Source organism: Muntiacus reevesi, chromosome 2, assembly GCF_963930625.1.
Source record: "Muntiacus reevesi chromosome 2, mMunRee1.1, whole genome shotgun sequence".
Lineage (NCBI taxonomy): Eukaryota > Metazoa > Chordata > Mammalia > Artiodactyla > Cervidae > Muntiacus > Muntiacus reevesi.
This window is the reverse complement of record NC_089250.1, coordinates 166,738,391-166,756,498: the sequence shown is the minus strand read 5'-3', so window position 1 is coordinate 166,756,498 and position 18,108 is coordinate 166,738,391. Positions and strand designations below refer to the sequence as shown.

The 18,108-nt window shown below is 42.7% G+C and overlaps 1 protein-coding gene and 1 pseudogene across 1 annotated transcript in view; one reads left to right on the top strand and one right to left on the bottom strand.

Moving 5' to 3' along the window:
* Positions 1–18,108, bottom strand: part of FANK1 (fibronectin type III and ankyrin repeat domains 1) — a 101,534-nt gene that overhangs the window by 42,279 nt on the left and 41,147 nt on the right. The gene's annotated exons all lie outside the window — the stretch shown is intronic.
* LOC136158362 (RNA-binding protein FUS pseudogene) lies at positions 13,096–14,767 on the top strand (annotated as a pseudogene).

The following is an 18,108-nucleotide window of genomic DNA, read 5'->3' as shown; positions in this document are numbered from 1 at the left end:
GTGTCATATGAAACATATCCACACACAGGTAAAATCACTGTCGCATTATTAATGACATATTAATGAAAAATTGGAAATAGACATCTCAACAAGAGAGCAAATAAAGAGACTGAGCTTCATTTAGATGATAGAATATTATATATAAAAATAAATATCTTCTATTTATACCTGGAACCACTGTGCTGCTTACTTCAGTTCATATTCACTATATTCCTTATAAAATATGCAAAACAATCTAATGTGTTGTTTATATACACATGTAAGAAAATTCTAAAAACATTCATTCATCCAGTAAAATTCGATGCTGTAAAGAACACTATTGCATAGGAACCTGGAATGTTAGGGCCATGAATCAAGGTAAATTGGAAGTGGTCAAACAGGAGATGACAAGGGTGAACTTCAACATTTTAGGAATCAATGAACTAAAATGGACCGGAATGGGCAAATTTAATTCAGATGACCATTATATGTACTACTGTGGGCAAGAATCCCTTACAAGAAATGGAGTAGCCATCATAGTCAACAAAAGAGTCTGAAATGCAGTACTTGGATGCAATCTCAAAAACAACAGAATGATCTGTTTGTTCCCAAGGCAAACCATTCAATATCACAGTAATCCAGATCTATACCAAACTACTAATGCCAAAGAAGCTGAAGTTGAACAGTTCTATGAAGGCCTACAAGACCTTCTAGAACTAACACCAAAAATAAAAAAAGATGTTCTTTTCATTATACGGGACTGGAATGCAAAAGTAGGAAGTCAAGAAACACCTGGAGTAACAGGCAAATTTGGCCTTGGAGTACGGAATGAAGCAGGGCAAAGGCTAACAGAGTTTTGCCAAGAGAACACACTAGTCACAGCAAACCTCCTCTTCCAACAACACTTGCGACAACTCTACACATGGACATCACCAGATGGTCAACACTGAAGTCAGATTAATTATATTCTTTGCAGCTGAAGATGAAGAAGCTCTATACAGACAGCAAAAACAAGACCAGGAGTTGACTGTGGCTCAGATCACGAACTCCTTATTGCCAAATTTAGACTTAAACTGAAGAAAGTAGGGAAAACCACTAGACCATTCAGGTATGACATAAATCAAATCCCTTAAGATTATACAGTAGAAGTGACAAGTAGATTTAAGGGATTAGATCTGATAGACAGAGTGCCTAAAGAACCATGGATGGAGGTTTGTGGCACTGTATAGGAGAAGCAGTGATCAAAACCATCCCAAAGAAAAAGAAATGCAAAAAGGACAAATGGTTGCTAGAGGAGGCCTTACAAATAGCTGAAAAAGAAGAGAAGCAAAAAGCAAAGGAGAAAAGGAAAGATACACCCATTTGAAGGCAGAATACCAAAGAATACCAAGGAGAGGTAAGAAGACTTCCTAAGTGATCAATGCAAAGAAACAGAGGAAACCAATAGAATGGGAAAGACTAGAGATCACTTTAAGAAAATTAGAGATACCAAGGGAACATTTCATGCAAAGATGGGCACAATAAACGACAGAAACGGTACAGACCTAACAGAAGCAGAAGATATTAAGAAGAGGGGGCAAGAATACACAGAAGAACTATACAAAAAACATCGTCATGACCCAGATAACCACAATAGTGTGATCACTCACCTAGAGCCAGACATCCTGGAGTATGAAGTCAAGTGGGCCTTAGGAAGCATCACTACGAACAAAGCTAGTGGAGGTGTTGGAATTCCAGCTAAGTGAGTTCAAATCCTAAAAGATGTTTCTTTGAAACTGCTGCACTCAATATGCCAGCAACTTTGGAAAACTTAGCAGTGGCCACAGGACTGGAAAAGGTCAGCTTTCATTCCAATTCCAAAGAAGGGCAACGCCACAGAATGCTCAAACTACAATTGCACAACTGCACTCATTTCACATGCTGGCAAAATAATGCTCAAAATTCTCCATTATAGACTTCAAAAGTATATGAACCATGGACTTCCGATGTTCAAGATGGATATAGAAAAGGCAGAGGAACCAGAGATCAAATTACCAACATCCACTGGATTGTCGAAAAAGCAAGAAAATTCCAGAAAAACACCTACTTCTGCTTCATTGACTACACTAAAGCCTTTGACTGTGTGGATCAAGCAGACTGTGGAAAATTCTTCAAGAAATGGGAATACCAGACAACCTTACCTGCCTCCTGCAAAACCTGTATTCAGGTCAAGAAGCGACAGTTAGAACCGGACATGGAACAACAGATGGGTTCAAACTGGAAAAGGAATATGTCAAGGCTGCATATTGTCACCTGCTTATTTAACTTATATGCAGAGTACATCATGTGAAACACTGGACTGGATGAAGCACAAGCTGGAATCATGATTGCTGGGAGAAATATCAATAACTTCAGATATGCAGATGACAGCAGCCTTATAGCAGAAAGCAAAGATGAACTAAAGAGTTTCTTGACGGAGGTGAAAGAGGAGAGTGAAAAAGCCAGCTTAAAACTCAACATTCAAAATCAAAGATCTTGGCATCTGGTCCCATCACTTCATGGCAAATAGATGGGGAAACAATGGAAGCAGTGACAGACTTTATTTTCTTGAGCTCAAAAATCACAGCAGATGGTGATTGCAGCCATGAAATTAAAGGATGCTTGCCCCTTGGAAGAAAAGCTATGACAAACCTAGACAGCATACTAACAAGCAGACATTACTTTGCCAACAACAGTCTGTCTACTCAAAGCTATGGTTTCTCCAGTAGGCACATAGGGATGTGAGAGTTGGACCATAAAGAAAGCTGAACACTGAAGATTGATGATTTTGAACTGTGGCATTGGAGAAAATCTTAAGAGTCCCTTGGACTGCAAGAAGATCAAACCAGTCCATCCTAAAGGAAATCAGTCCTGAATATTCATTGGAAGGACTGATGCTGAAGCTGAAGCTCCAATACTTTGGCTACCGGATGTGAAGAACTGACTCATTAGAAAAGACCCTGATTCTGGGAAAGATTGAGGGCAGGAGGGGAAGGGAACGACAGAGGATGAGATGGTTGGATGGCATCAGCGACTCAATGGACATGAGTTTGAGCAAGCTCCAGGAGATGGTGATGGACAGGGAAGCCTGGCATGCTGGGGGTCACAGAGTCGGACGTGACTGAGAGACTGATCAACAACAACAAATATTTACGGAGAGCCTATTATGAATGATGAACTGATGCAATACTGGAGATTGAACGATAAACAAATCAAAAAAAAATCTCTACCTCAAGGAGCTTGTGTTTTAATGGGTGGAGGGAAAAGATACACAAAGTACATTGAGTGTTAGAAGAAAATCTTTACAACCATAGATTACACAAAAAATTTCTTACACAGGACACAAAAACATTAACCACAAAAGAAAGCAATTTGATAAGGTGAGTTTCAATAAAATGAAAAGTTCTACTCTTTGGAAAATAACACTAGCAAAATTAAAAGGTAACACATGCAGTGGGAGCAAATATTAGCAATACACATATCTAAAAAGATTTGTGTCCAGACTATAAGCATTGACAAGTTAATATATTACAACTCAATCATAGGAAGACACAGTTTAAAAACAAGGAGAAAATGTGAAATAATAGTTCACAAAAGAAGATTTACAAATGGCTAGAAAGAATATGAAAAGATATTCAATATTACTAGTCATCAGAAATGGAAATTAAAATGAGAAGAAAGTACATAGAGACCAAGGACATCCAGTGTCAAAAGGACGCAGAACAACTGTAATCCACACAGTCCTGGTGGAAATCCAAAACAGGGCCATCCCTCTTAATAAGTGTTTGGCAGCTTCTCAAAAAGTTAAACATAGACTTGTGCAATGAGCAAGCAATTCCACCCCTAGGTATTTACCCAAAGCGAACGAAACATATGGCCACACATGAAAATTCAGAGTAGCTTTATTCATAATCAATAAAACCTGAAAATCCCAAATGCCAATCAGCATGTAAATGAACAAACTATAGAATATCCATACAAGGAGATACCACTCAGCAATAAAAAAAGATGGATTAAAAAAAAAAAAAAAGATGGATTAGCTAATTCTTAATAACCAATAACTAGTTACTACTGTTGATATGTACTGTAACCTAGTACGTGAAGTCGCTCAGTCGTGTCTGACTCTTTGCGACCCCATGGCCTGTAGCCCACCAGGCTCCTCTGTCCATGGAATTTTTCAGGCGAGAGTACTGGAGTGGGTTGCCATTTCCTTCCCCAGGGGATTTTCCCGACCCAGGGATTGAACCTGGGTCTCCCGCATTGCAGGCAGACGCTTTACCATCTGAGCCACCATTGAAGCCCCACTGTAACCTAGATGGAGCTCAAAAACGTGATGCTGCATAAAAGAAGCCAGACAACCGAGTTCGTACAGACTGACCCCATTTACATGACCTTCTAGAAAAGGCAGGCATTGACACTGACAGTCATCAGATCCTCCAGCTGTAACTGAAAGTAGCACAGGGACCTACGGGGAGTTTTTGGTGATAGACGTGCCCTCTCTCGACCTCAGTGTTGGTTACACCAAAGAATCCATTTGGCAAAAGTCATTTGACTGCATACTTAAACAGGGTTACATTTTCTTAATATCATATGTAAATCATATCTCAATAAAGTTGATTTTTTACAAGAGAAAATATATAGTACGTAAGATGACACTAAGTGCTAAGAAAAAAAATATAACAAAGCAGAATGGGACGAGGGAGCGTGGGGTCGGTTGCAGTTTTACACCAGGGTGGCAGAGGAAGGTTCCTCTGAGGATGTGACACTTGTGAGTAAACGGCTGATAGAACAGCACACAAGTCATGCCGAAGTCTGGATGAAGGCACCCTAGGCAACTGGCACGGCCAGTTCAAAGGCTCTGCGGCAAGAGCAAGCCCAGCACCGAGGCCAGGGCAGCACAGGACCACGAGCATCTGCAGGAGGGGGTGAGTGAGAGAAGTCGAGAGAAGAGGCAGGGGAGGGTGTTATCTGGGGCCTTTGGGTCTCGGTAAAAATGCTTGACTTCCCTGATGGCTCAGACAGTAAAGTGTCTGCCTACAATGAGGAAGACCCAGGTTCGATCCCTGGGTTGGGAAGATGCCTTGGAGAAGGAAATGGCAACCCACTCCAATACTCTTGCCTGGAAAATCCCATCGACGGAGAATCCTGGTAGGCTACAGTCCATGGGGTCACAAAGAGTCGGACACAACTGAGTGACTTCACTTTCTTCTACGTGAGACAGAAAGCAATTCAAAGGTTGTGGGGGCAAGAGTGAACTGATTTAGGTTTTAACAGGATCCCTTCGGCTACCATATTGGAAACAGACCGAAGCGGGTAAGGACGGGAGCAAGGAGATCAGCCGGGAGGCCACTGCGGTAACTCAGGTGGAAAGGTCAGGGTGCTCAGTTAGCGCCAGGGAGGTAGTGAGATCAGTCATGGAATGGGATCAGATTCAGACATCAAAGACTGTCTTCTAAAAGTCCCTCCACACCACAATTAGACCTGGGATGGGACGCGTCATTTGAGACACCATTGGTCTCATCAAAGGTAGAATGACCTAGAGACAGCCCGCTTCTTCGATGCCTCCCCACTCTATGGAAAGTTTTAAAATATAAGCAGGGTTTAGATCAATCAGGAACCAGAGGGAAGAGAAATCGGTGCCTCAGGGTCCTGAAGGCAGGACAGGCATACCCCCTTCATCTTTCTACTGCACTTGGCTTTATTATAAATTCTGGGCTCCCCAGGTGGCGTTAGTGGTGAAGAAACTGCCTACCAATGCAGGAGATGCAAGAGATGCGGGTTTGATCCCTGGGCTGGAAAGATCCCCGAGAGGAAGGCATGGCAGCCCACTCCAGTATTCTTGCCTGGAGAATCCCATGGACAGAGGAGCCTGGAGGTCTACAGTTCATATGAAGTTTCATAGATTTTGCTTTAAAAAAAAAAATTGTGAAGGTTTGTGCGTTGTGCAAGTCTCACGGTGCTGCTCTTTCAGTGGCATTTGTTCATTCATGCGTCTGTGTCATGTTTTGGTCATTTTCTTGTATTCCAAACATGTTTATTATTACTATTATATTTGTTACGGTGATCTGTGATCTTTGATGTTACAATTCACTGAAGGCTCAGATGACAGCATTTTTAGCAATAAAGTATTCTTTACTTAAGGGATGCACATTGTTTTTTCAGACATAAGGCTACTACATACTTAATGGACAATGGTACAGTCTAAACATAACTTTTTATGCACAGAGAAACCAAAACATTTGAGTAACACACTTTTTTGTGAGATTCGCCTTATCACGGCAGTTTGGAACTGAACCCACAATACCTTCAAGGTCTGCTTGTGTAGCAACACCCAGAAAACAGGAACAAAGGAACCTACAGAAGCAGAGAACCAGGACCGGAGAAGCCAGGAGTCAGAGGGGTGGAGATTCAGACCAGGCCTGACCTGTAAACAGCAGGGCATAAAGTTATCACGAGGCCAGGGCAACACAGCAATGATGCTACCGGGACATTGAACTTGGAGGACAGCAGCTGAGTCAGAGTCGCTGCTCTGAGCATCTCCAGGGACTCCAAAGTGGTCACCATTCCCACGAGCCCCTCAGCTACCCCCGGGGCAGAAGCAAATGCTCTCTGAAGGGAAAAGTCCCCAGTTCAGCCATAACTTAAGATCAAAGATCGTCAAACACAAGGAAGACACGTCACAGAGTCAGAGACATGTCTTCCGGTAGAAAACATGTCTTTTCCCTCTGCTGTTTAGACATCTGGGGCCTTACTGACCCTGGGGAGACAGTCTGTCCCAGGGCTAGCCGATTCCTGGAGATGGTAAATTTGCCCTCCAGTGTGCCTTTCACATGAAAAAAAATTACCAGGCCAGAGTCCACACACTCCCCACCTCTTCTGATGGCAAACTCCAGGCCAGCATCTGCAGCCCTCATCACCCCAGGATGGTACCAACCAAACAGGGACAGGCCCTCCACCCCAGAGCCTGTGGAAATTATTCAAACTAGCCAACCTGAAGCCGGCTGCCTGTTTATTCTGCCCTGTAAGCTTTTTGCACAGAAACCACAGCAGCAAAGCTTGCTCATGCTGCATCCTGGCGCCTCCCGGCACCTCCCTGGGCAACCCCCACATGGCATTTCCCTGCCCCTCGGGAACTGTAACAAGTCACCTTCTCCACTGCTGCAGTCATCTCCTGCTCTCTCAGACTCACTACACCTAAATCACAATAAAACCCACACTTAAAACACCCTCCAAGAACAGAAGAGATTGAAATTGTCAGATTCAGAATATCCAAGAGCCAGGTACGGAAGTTTTAAAGAAATCAACCAATTCTTTCCAAAGTTGAGCATGTAACAACAACAAAAAAATTGTTAGAAATGACCAAAAATATCTGAGAAGAAAAGCAACTGGAAATTCTAGAAGTCAAAATATAATTGCTGAAACATAAAACTAAGGAGGTGGGTTGAATGGTAAAGTAAGCAAAAAATGAAAAGATAATTATATATCTGCAGAATTTACCCAGCTTTCCCAGAATAAAGCAAAGAATGGACGTATAACACAGAGACTAAGAAAACAGAATGAGAAGATCTAACATATTTATTCAAAGGAAGAGTGAAGAAAATAGAGGAGAGGCAACATTTAAAGGATAATCACTGAAAATGTGACATAACTAATTAAAAATATGAAATCACAACTTTAGGAAGCAAAATACTTTCCTAATAGGATCAGGAGGGAAAACATACCTAGACACAAAAATGGAACAGGAGGATAAAGACAATGATGAGACCCCAAAAGCAACCAGAGAAAAAATACACATCCCCTTACAAAGGAACATTCGGGTCACAGCAGAATTCTCGATGACAACAAGGGAAGCCATAAAACAATACAGAAGGATCTTCAGAGGGGAAAGGAAAGGTAGCCATCAGTCTAGAACTGCATACTCATTAAAAAAGATTCCCTTCGGGAGCAAGAATGAAACAAACATATTTACCAACAAAAAATGAAAGCATTTTGCAAATATTTGTAAAAACATAAGCTGGATAAAGAACTTGTATCCAAAATATAAAAAGAATTCTTAAAACTCAACAATAAGAAGACAACACAATTAAGAAATTGGCAAAAGAGCTAAACAGATACCTCACCAAAGAAGACACACAGATGGTAAATAACATGTGAAAAGATGCTCAAGATCATACATCATTAGGAAATTGAGAATTGAAACAACGTGACACCACTTACACGGTATGTTGGAATGGCTGAAATCCAAAAGCCTGACAATACCAAATGCTAGCAAAGATGCAGCGCGGTAGGAACTCATTCACTGCTGGTAAAAATGCAAAATGGTATGGCCAGTTTGGAAGACAGTTTGGCACAGTTTTTTTGTTTTTTTTCCCACAAATTTAAACAGTCTTATGTTCCACAAAGCTAAACATATGACTCAGCAATCATGCACCCAGTTACCCAGTTGACTTGAAAACTTAAGTTTACCCAAAAAGCTTGCTTGATAATGTTTACAACAGCTTTATTCATAACCATCAAAAAAAGCAGAAACAATAGGTCCTTTAATGGATAAAGAAACTGCGGTACCTCCCTACCACAGAATGATATTCAGCAATGAAAAGAAATGAGCTATCGAGCTATGAAAAAAAAATGTTAGACTCTTAAATGCATATTGCTAAATGAAAGAAACCAGTATGAAAGAGATACATCTGTATGATTCTACTTGTAATGTTCTCAAAAAGGCAAAACTATGGAGACAGGAGAAAGAGAGCTGCCTGAGGTCTCAAGAGAGGGAAGGCAGGATGAAGAGGTGAGATGTAAAGGCATTTTTCAGGGCAGTGAAACGATCCTGATACTGTAAATGTGGACATATGACAGAGCATTGGTCAAAAACCATAGAGGCTTACGAAGACCGACTCAATGGAAAAGACCCTGGTGCTGGGAAAGATTGAGGGCAGGAGGAGAAGGGGGCGACAGAGGATGAGATGGTTTGATAGCATCGCTGACTCGATGGACATGACTTTGAGCAAACTCTGGGAGAGTTTGCCTTATTGAGGCAAGGGAAAGGGCTCTTTCTGCCCTAAGTCACCTTGGAAATAAGCAGAATCTCTAAAACTAAGGGCTAAAGAAACTGTACCCAAGCACTATACACTAGTTGATTGCATCATTTCCCACAGGGTACAGGCTAAGCATTCTGATATTAATGTGCATGCATACGAAGGTTAGACAATTAGCTAAATGGATGGCAGAGAGTGGGAGTCAGATTTCTCTGCTGGAGTGGGTGTTTATAGATGAGCAAGGAGAGGAGGTTAGAATGATCCACATGCTAGTGAACTACAGTTTGAGACACTGTGACTGCATATCTCACTTCACTTACACACACAAATATTTATTAGGTGTATGTATGCTTCCCAAGTGGTGCTAGTGGTAAAGAACTCACCTGCCAGTGCAGGAGATGCAAGAGACATGGATTCAATCCCTGAATCAGGAAGAGCCCCAGGATGAGGGCACTCCAGTAACCTTGCCTGGAGAATCCCATGGACTGAGGAGCCTGGCAGGCTGCAGTCCGTAGGGTCGCAGAAAGTCGGACACTACTGAGGCAACTTAGCATTGTGCACGCATATATGCTCATATTTCCTTGTTCTGTCAGAGGAGAAGGTCTAAAAGCAGATATGCCAATAGCAATAAGCTCATCTAGCACAGAGATCTTGGTTCCTAATGTTTCAATTAAAGAAAGAAGAACTCCTTGGAGAAAGGGCTGAATCTAGAAATGGGGCAGGAAACATGGAAGATGAATGAGCCTGAAGTATCTTAGTGTGCTGGAAAGTAAGTTAATGCTAAAAAAAAGAAAAAAAGAAAGTCTACCACAGTGGGTACACCAAAAGGAAGTAAGAGCCAACCAGAAAAAAAAAAAAAAAACTCCCAATGGCCAAAGCTGGTACATTTGAGTAGCAAAATAAATTGAGCACTGGACTATAACTCAAAGTATAAAATATATATCCTTGACTTCACACTAATATAAATAAAGGAGTGAACAAAACAAATGTGGGAGAAGAGGCAAATCTCCTGTGCGGAAGAATCCAAGTAATTGATAGAGACACTCTGCACTCGAGCAAATAGAACATAACTCGTTTCTCCATCAATGTGGGCTACACAGAGAGTTCAGTAGGGAAAGGAGGGGGAAGAAGGAGGGTAACTTTACCGAGAAGCCTGACAAGCAGGACGTCAGCCAGGAGATGAAAATGTATGCATGAATAGTGCTGAGTCAAGCTGACAGTGTGTATCCTTAGTTCAGTGTAATGAAAATGGCATTTTCACCTCTGGTTTTCTGCCCCCAAAAGCCATAAACTCAATCTAATCAGGAGAAAAACTGCAGGTAAATATCAACTGAAAGATGTTCTACGAAACACCTGACCAGCACTCCTCAAGACTGCCAAGGTCACCAAAAACAAAGGCAGTCTGAGAGACTGTCACAGCCGAGAGGAACTTAGGGAGACAAGAAGACGAAATGCAATGTGGTATTCTGGATGGCATCATGGAACAGAAGAAGAGCATTTGGTAAAAACTAAAGAAATCTGAATTAGTCAATAATGATTTATCAACATTGGTTCATTACTTGTAACAAAGGTGCCACATTCATGTAAGATGCCCATAGGGGAAGCTGACTGTGCATTATGTGAGAACTATGTACTATTTCATTTTTATAATTGTTTTATAACTCTACACTATGATAAAAAAAAAAATAAACTTTATTTTAGGAACAACATCACCAATATGCAAAAGGCAGAAAATATGACCCGTAATGAAAACAATTGATAGGAATGAGCCCAGAAATAACAGAGGTGACAGAACTTATAAGCAAGTACATTACCCAATGAAACTATGCTCTGTGTGCTTAAGAAGATAAACAAAAAGGCCAGAAGACATAAAAATACCAAACTGAAACTTCTTGAAATGAAAGATACAATCTGAAATGAAAAACTGAATGCAATCAAAAGCAGATTATACATGGCAGAAAGCACACCAATAAACTAGAAGACACAATACAAAACTGGTAAACTGAGCCACAGTGAGAGAAGAGATGAGAAGACAATCACTGGCTCAAAAGAACATCAAGCAGTTCAACAAACATGTGACTGTACTTCAAAGTATGAGAAAAAGGAGACAGAAAATTAGAGGAATAATAGCTATACATCTGAGAACTACTCAGAGATCTGAGGGTCACTATTGGTTGAAATGTTTAATCTTGCTTGTGTATCTTCACGGCCATATCATGCTGTTCAGTAGCCGCACATTGATTTAAACTGACATATTAAACATAATGTTCTGAAACAAAACATATTCCTCTAATCTTTTATTTCTCCTTTTCCCAAGTGAAATAACCATAAAAATTTTGTGTAGGAAACCCCTTATCACTCTTATCTCTTTATTGGTAATGCTTATTATTATTAAATCCAGAGAAACGCAATAGAAATATGTATACAGAGGAAGAATATCATTACCATAGCAGCTGGTGAAAAGAAAGAATATATGGAAATATTTCCTAGATTTCGGAAAGTAAGCTAGAAATACAATGTAAAGGGCTAAAAACTGACCATCATATGCCACGTAATTTTGCTTATGTGTTTTACATTTTCCATTTTTCTTACAGAAAACTAAACTCAGGACTCTTTCACTTACATCTTCAATTCTCTCTCTGTTATGAGTTGAATTCACACTCGAAAAATGTATGTAGAAGTCCTCAGTCCCCAGCACCTGGAAATGCGATCTTTGCACATAAGATAGCTGCATATGTAATTAGTTAGGATGAGGTCTTAAAGGAGTAGAGGGGGACGCAAGTCTAACATGACTCATGTCCTAATAAGAAGAAAAGAGACCTAGACAGACACAAGGACAATGCTATGTCTGTCCTCTGTCCAACAGAGGCAGAGATCAAAATAATGTATCTCCAAATCAAGGAACATCAAGGACTGCCAGAACACCAGAAACTGGAAGAGACCAGGAAGACTCCTCCCCTACAGGCTTCAGGGGGAGCCCAGCCTCAGTAAGTGTAAGACAATAAACTCATGTTGTTTTAGGCAAAAAAAAAAAAAAAAGCCAAAATTTCCTAAATTTGATGAGAAGTATAAACCCACAGACCTAGAACTTCAAGAACCTCAAGCAGAACAAACTTAAGAAAACCATGCCAAATATTGATAGCTTTGGTTTTTAATCTAATTGTTGAAATTCAGCAAATAATCTTAAAAGCAGCCATAGGCTGAAAAAATTAATCACAGAAAAACAAAGATAAGACTGACAGCAGACCTCTTCTCAGAAACATGCAAGCCTATCACAGTGCATTGAAGTCGCTCAGTCGTGTCCAACTCTTTGCGACCCCATGGACTGTAGCCCGCCAGGCTCCTCCATCCATGGGATTTTCCAGGCAAGAATACTGGAGTGGGTTGCCATTTCCTTCTCCAGGGGATCTTTCCAACCTAGGGATCAAACTGCAGTCTCCTGCATTGCAGGCAGACACTTATATCATCTGAGCCACCAGGCAATCTATCACAGTGCAGAGATGTGTTTCAAGTTCTGAGTGCTGGATTTCTTTACCCAGGGACGATCTCTTTAAGCAATAAAATCAAAATAAAGGCTTTTGTTAGATTTAAGAAAAAAAAGCCAAGAGAATTCATCACCAGCAATGCTGAATTATAAAAAATGTCAAAGAAAATTTCTCAGGCAGAAGAGAAATCATACAAGATGAAAATCTGCATTTACACAAAGGAATAATGGACACGAAAAACAGCAAATGTATGGGGAAGTATAAAATACATCATCTTCCAAAAGTAAAAATGATAGAAATGCATTGGGAGGTTAATGGGATATATAGAAGAAAACTACAGTAAGACAAAGGATGTGGAGGACAGAAACAGGCTATTGTAAGATTCTTATGCATAATGTAAAATTGTATAGCACTATTTAGAGAAAGATCGTGACAGGTTCTACACCACCCAGGACCCACCCTTACAAGTTCATAATGAGTTCACATTTCTCCTTCTGATTTGTTTACTAAAATTATCTTCCCTTTGGTTTGTCAGAGACTTTCTTAAAGGGCCTGAGTGAGAGTCCTCCAGGCGTTGGTGCTCTGTAGTGTCGGAACCTTGCTGCTTGTCGGCCTGTGCACGTGTGCACGGACATGGCCTCAAACGACCATACCCAACAAGCAACCCAAAGCTATGGGGCCTACCCATCTCAGCCTGGGCAGGGCTACTCCCAGCAGAGCAGTCAGCCCCACGGGCAGCAGAGTTACGGTGGCTACGGCCAGTCTGCGGACACTTCGGGCTATGGCCAGAGCAGCTACGGTAGTTCTTATGGACAGACCCAGAACAGCTACGGCGCACAGTCAGCTCCCCAGGGATATGGCTCAGCTGGTGGCTATGGCAGTAGCCAGAGTTCTCAGTCGTCTTACGGGCAACAGTCCTCGTACCCTGGCTATGGCCAGCAGCCAGCTCCTAGCAGCACCTCAGGAAGTTAGTTCTCAAAGCAGCGGTTATGGGCAGCCCCAGAGTAGAGGCTATGGCCAGCAGTCTAGCTATGGTGGACAGCAGCAAAGCTATAACCCCCCTCAGGGCTACAGACAGCAGAACCAGTACAACAGTGGCAGTGGAGGTGGTGGAGGGGGTGGCAGAGGTAGCTATGGCCAAGATCAGTCCTCCATGAGCGGTGGTGGCGGCGGTGGTGGTTATGGCAATCAGGACCAGAGTGGTGGCTACGGGGGAGGCCAGCAGGACCGTGGGGGCCGGGGCCGGGGCGGTGGCGGTGGTTACAACCGCAGCAGTGGTGGCTATGAACCCAGAGGACGCGGAGGTGGCCGTGGAGGCTTCAATAAATTTGGTGGCCCTCGGGAACAAGGATCACGTCATGACTCTGAACAGGATAATTCAGACAATAACACCATCTTCGTGCAAGGGCTGGGCGAGAATGTTACAATTCAGTCTGTAGCTGATTACTTCAAGCAGATTGGTATCATTAAGACAAATTAGAAAACAGGACAGCCCATGATTAATCTGTACACAGACAGGGAAACAGGCAAACTGAAGGGAGAGGCCACGGTATCATCTGATGACCCACCTTCCGCCAAAGCAGCTATTGACTGGTTTGATGGTAAAGAATTCTCTGGGAATCCTATCAAGGTCTCATTTGCTACTCGGCGAGCAGACTTCAGTCGGGGTGGTGGCAATGGTCGTGGAGGCCGAGGGCGAGGAGGACCCGTGGGCCGTGGAGGCTATGGAGGTGGTGGCAGCGGCAGCGCTGGCCGAGGAGGATTCCCCGGTGGTGGTGGCGGTGGCAGAGGACAGCAGCAAGCAGGGGATTGGAAGTGTCCTAATCCTACCTGTGAGAACATGAACTTCTCTTGGAGGAATGAATGTAACCAGTGTAAGGCCCCTAAACCAGATGGCCCAGGAGGGGGACCAGGAGGTTCTCATATGGGGGGTAACTACGGAGATGATCGTCGTGGTGGCAGAGGAGGCTATGATCGGGGCGGCTACCGAGGCCGAGGAGGGGACCGTGGGGGCTTCCGAGGGGGCCGGGGTGCTGGGGACAGAGGTGGCTTCGGCCCTGGCAAGATGGACTCCAGGGGTGAGCACAGACAGGATCGCAGGGAGAGGCCGTGCTAGCCTGGCCCCTGAGGCCTTGGAGCAGCTTTCTTCCTGGACCCAGTGCTACTACCCTCATTATTTTGTAACCTTCCACCTCCTGATCACCCAAGGGTTTTTTGTGTCAGACTATGTAACTGTAACTATACCTCTGGTTCCCATTAAAAACCATCATTTTAGTTACATTTTCTTCCTTTTCCCCCTCTTCACTCTCCTGGAGCGTGGATGTCTAGGTCAAGAACGTGGGGAGTTTTTCCTCTATTCAGATCAACCAACCTAACCTGCCTTGTGGGAACTGGAATAATTTGTTCCCGCTCAGCAGGAACTAGAATAAAGTGTTTGATACTTGGAAAAAAAAAAAATAAAGGGCCAGAGTGAGTCCCTTCTTGGTCACTGAAATCCCTAAATGAATATACCCACAGATTATCACACAACTACTTAACTCTTAGAAGTTAATTACTAAACTCTGACTTTAAATTTATTTAAAGTTCTTAACCAAAACTTTTGCATTACTACTTCAATTATGTTACATCCCATCACAAACATACACAATAAATATATTACATTTCATGTACCTCTGCTATATTCTCTGCAAACCCAAGAAGAGCCTTTGGTCAAAAGTGAAAAATTCCAACTTGATCTGAAGTGGGAAAGCAATAAAAACAAAAATTATTCATGCTCATACATAACAATAAATCTGACTGCTCCCTTCCATTTTTTATGCTAGTATAACTTGCATTATATATGGAGGCTTGATATTAGAGCATGGAAGCAAGGGATATCTGCAATAAATCATATTTTCTCTACAATCTTCAAGAAAGCCTATGTTGTTTTTTTTTTTTTTTTTTTTTTGCTTTTCTTACAGTGGAATCCTCAATAAATATCACTTTGAATCCCCCTTCAGATGTATTCAATCCCCATCTTGGCTGTTGTTCCTTTCCACAGTATGAGAACTGGTTTAACTACAGAACGGACTTGTGGTTGCCAAGGCAGAGTGTGGGGTGTGGGTGGGGCGGGATGGATTGGGAATTTGGGATTAGCAGATGCAAACCATGATAAACAGACCGGATAAACAACAAGGCCCTACTGTATAGCACAGGGAACTATATTCAATGTCTTGTGATAAACCATAATGAAAATTATTTTTAAAAAGCATACATATTATATAACTGAATCACTCTGCCGGACAGCAAAAACTAACATAACACTGTAAATCAACTATATTTCAATTTTAAACAAAGTACTGGCTTAAGCTTTAAGGGCCATTATGCATTCTCTGTGAAATGTTTGTGTTCTTGGTAAGAATAAATACTTTGTAGCCAAACGGCTACACAGCCAAGTGATTCAATATTTATATTAATCTCCATTTTCCTCCTGATTCTAAGTTTAAAATGAATACATGGGACTTCCCTGATGGTCTAGTGGTAAAGACTTCGCCTTCCAATCCAGAGGGGTGTGGGTTTAATCCCTGGTCAGAAGCTAGGATCCCATACGCCTCATGGACAAAAAAAAAAAAACCAAAACAAAAAACAGAAGCAGTGTTGTAACAAATTCAATAACGACTTTAAAACTATAAAATAATTCTTTGTTTTAAAATGTGAATAAATAAGAATGTGGCTTTAGATGGCATCCTGCCATATCTGGGATGAGCAATCATAGTTCATTCAAATAGAAAACTTCCAAAACCTAAAATTCTTTGAATTTTCCTTGAGTATGATATATTTCCCCTGCTCCGCTTTTGCCTCCTTGACATTCCACTTCTGTAGAAAGCGTATTTTTTCTTACTAAGAACAAACTTGATTTTGTTTGGGAGCTAAATAATCACTTGATATGAAGCATGTAACTGGGTTTTTATTAAAATGTCATTAAAAATAAGATAAGTGTATCAAATATGAGTATTACAAGTGTTTCACAGAAATTCTTCAGCAAGCAAAGGAACTGACAAAAAAATTCCAGTCACTTCGGCAAAGCTATCATTTTAGGCAATTGTTCTTTTTAAACTATAGTTCATGCTGAGTTATATAACGGCACTATTAATTATTGTTCCTCTCCATGTCTTTTTAAAGTAAAAATCCTCCATTTTGCCCAGAACAGGGGGTAAAAAAAGAATCCATTAATTATTAAAATTCTTCTGGAGTATTAAATTTATATCTATTTCATTAAAAAATTTTTTTTATTCTATTAGGATAATTTTATGCTTTTCACCACAGAAACAAAACTGTTGTGGTAATACTAGCATTTATATAAGCATTCACACTGGGCCAGATGCTATGCTAACTGCTTTGAAGCCACTGTCTTATCTCAGGCACCTGGAGCAAGGCTGACCCCTCACCCACATTTCAGGCTGGGACGCAGAGCCTTCCCTGGTCTATCCAGCTCCAGACACCGCCAAGCTCTGCTGGGTCTGGGGCCGTGGCTCCCCATGAAACAGAAAAAAGGCAAGTTAGCAGCCAAGAGGACGCTGGCCCTGCTGGCTCCCTGGGACCTGGATCTCAGAGAACTTTCACAGGCTCCCCGTTCTCTAGAGCCCAGAACCCAGGTTGTTGCAGTCATTTCCGCCGCCGCCCCTACAATGGAAGTCATCCTGCAGATAAATTCACCTTTCAAGATTCCAAGGCACAAGACACAGAACCAGAACTGATGGAATGGGGAAGAAGGCAGTTGGGGAGGGGGCGGGAGGTGTCTGAAGACACCCCTCATCCCACTCAGAGGTCGCCCTGGGGCAGCTCCTCTCTTCCTCAGGGGTGTCGAGAGAAGCTTCAAGACCAGCAGGCAGCCCGCAGAGACTCCGCCTCAGCCGGAGAGGCCCGGCCCGGCAGCCCTCCCGGAGCAGGGCGCCCGGGCCCCAGGGCCGAGGGGTCCTCCACGCGCGGTTCCTGGTTCCGCACCAGACCGGGTTATGAGAGGGGCTCCTCCTGTTACAGACGGAGGAGCTGCTCTGATCCCAGGTCCCACGACTGGGCTCCCGCCCTCTGTCCACAGGCATTTAAGTGGATGGGGGCCAAATCCTGCCGGAAGCAGAGGCCACGTGACAGAAAGCGCCTCCGGCAGAGAGGGGAGCACGCAGGCATCTGGACGCGGTGAGGGTCCGGTGGATGAATCCTGCCCAGCTGAACCCATATTTACTAAGGATTTTGGTGGGCCAAGGGGGTCCCTAAGCCATGCAATAATCAGACCCACAGAGGGATTCAGTATAAAGCTAATGAAGCCTGACTCTTTGGGAGGGGGATTTCTCATCTGCACAAGGCCCTTGCAAGACTCAATGAGGGATCCTAGCAGTGTGTTCACGCGGTGAAACATTTTCTTGTAAATCGTGCTATGTTTGAACTCCAGGTTGTTAGCAGAGTGCCCCCTCCCCGCCCCTGCATCCCCTCCGGCCACCTCCCCAAGTCTGGTGTATAGCAGGAACGGGACTCTCGAGATAGCACTAAGGCAGGGGTCCCCAACCCCCGGTACCTCCTGCCAGATGATCTGAGGTAGAGCTAATATAATAATA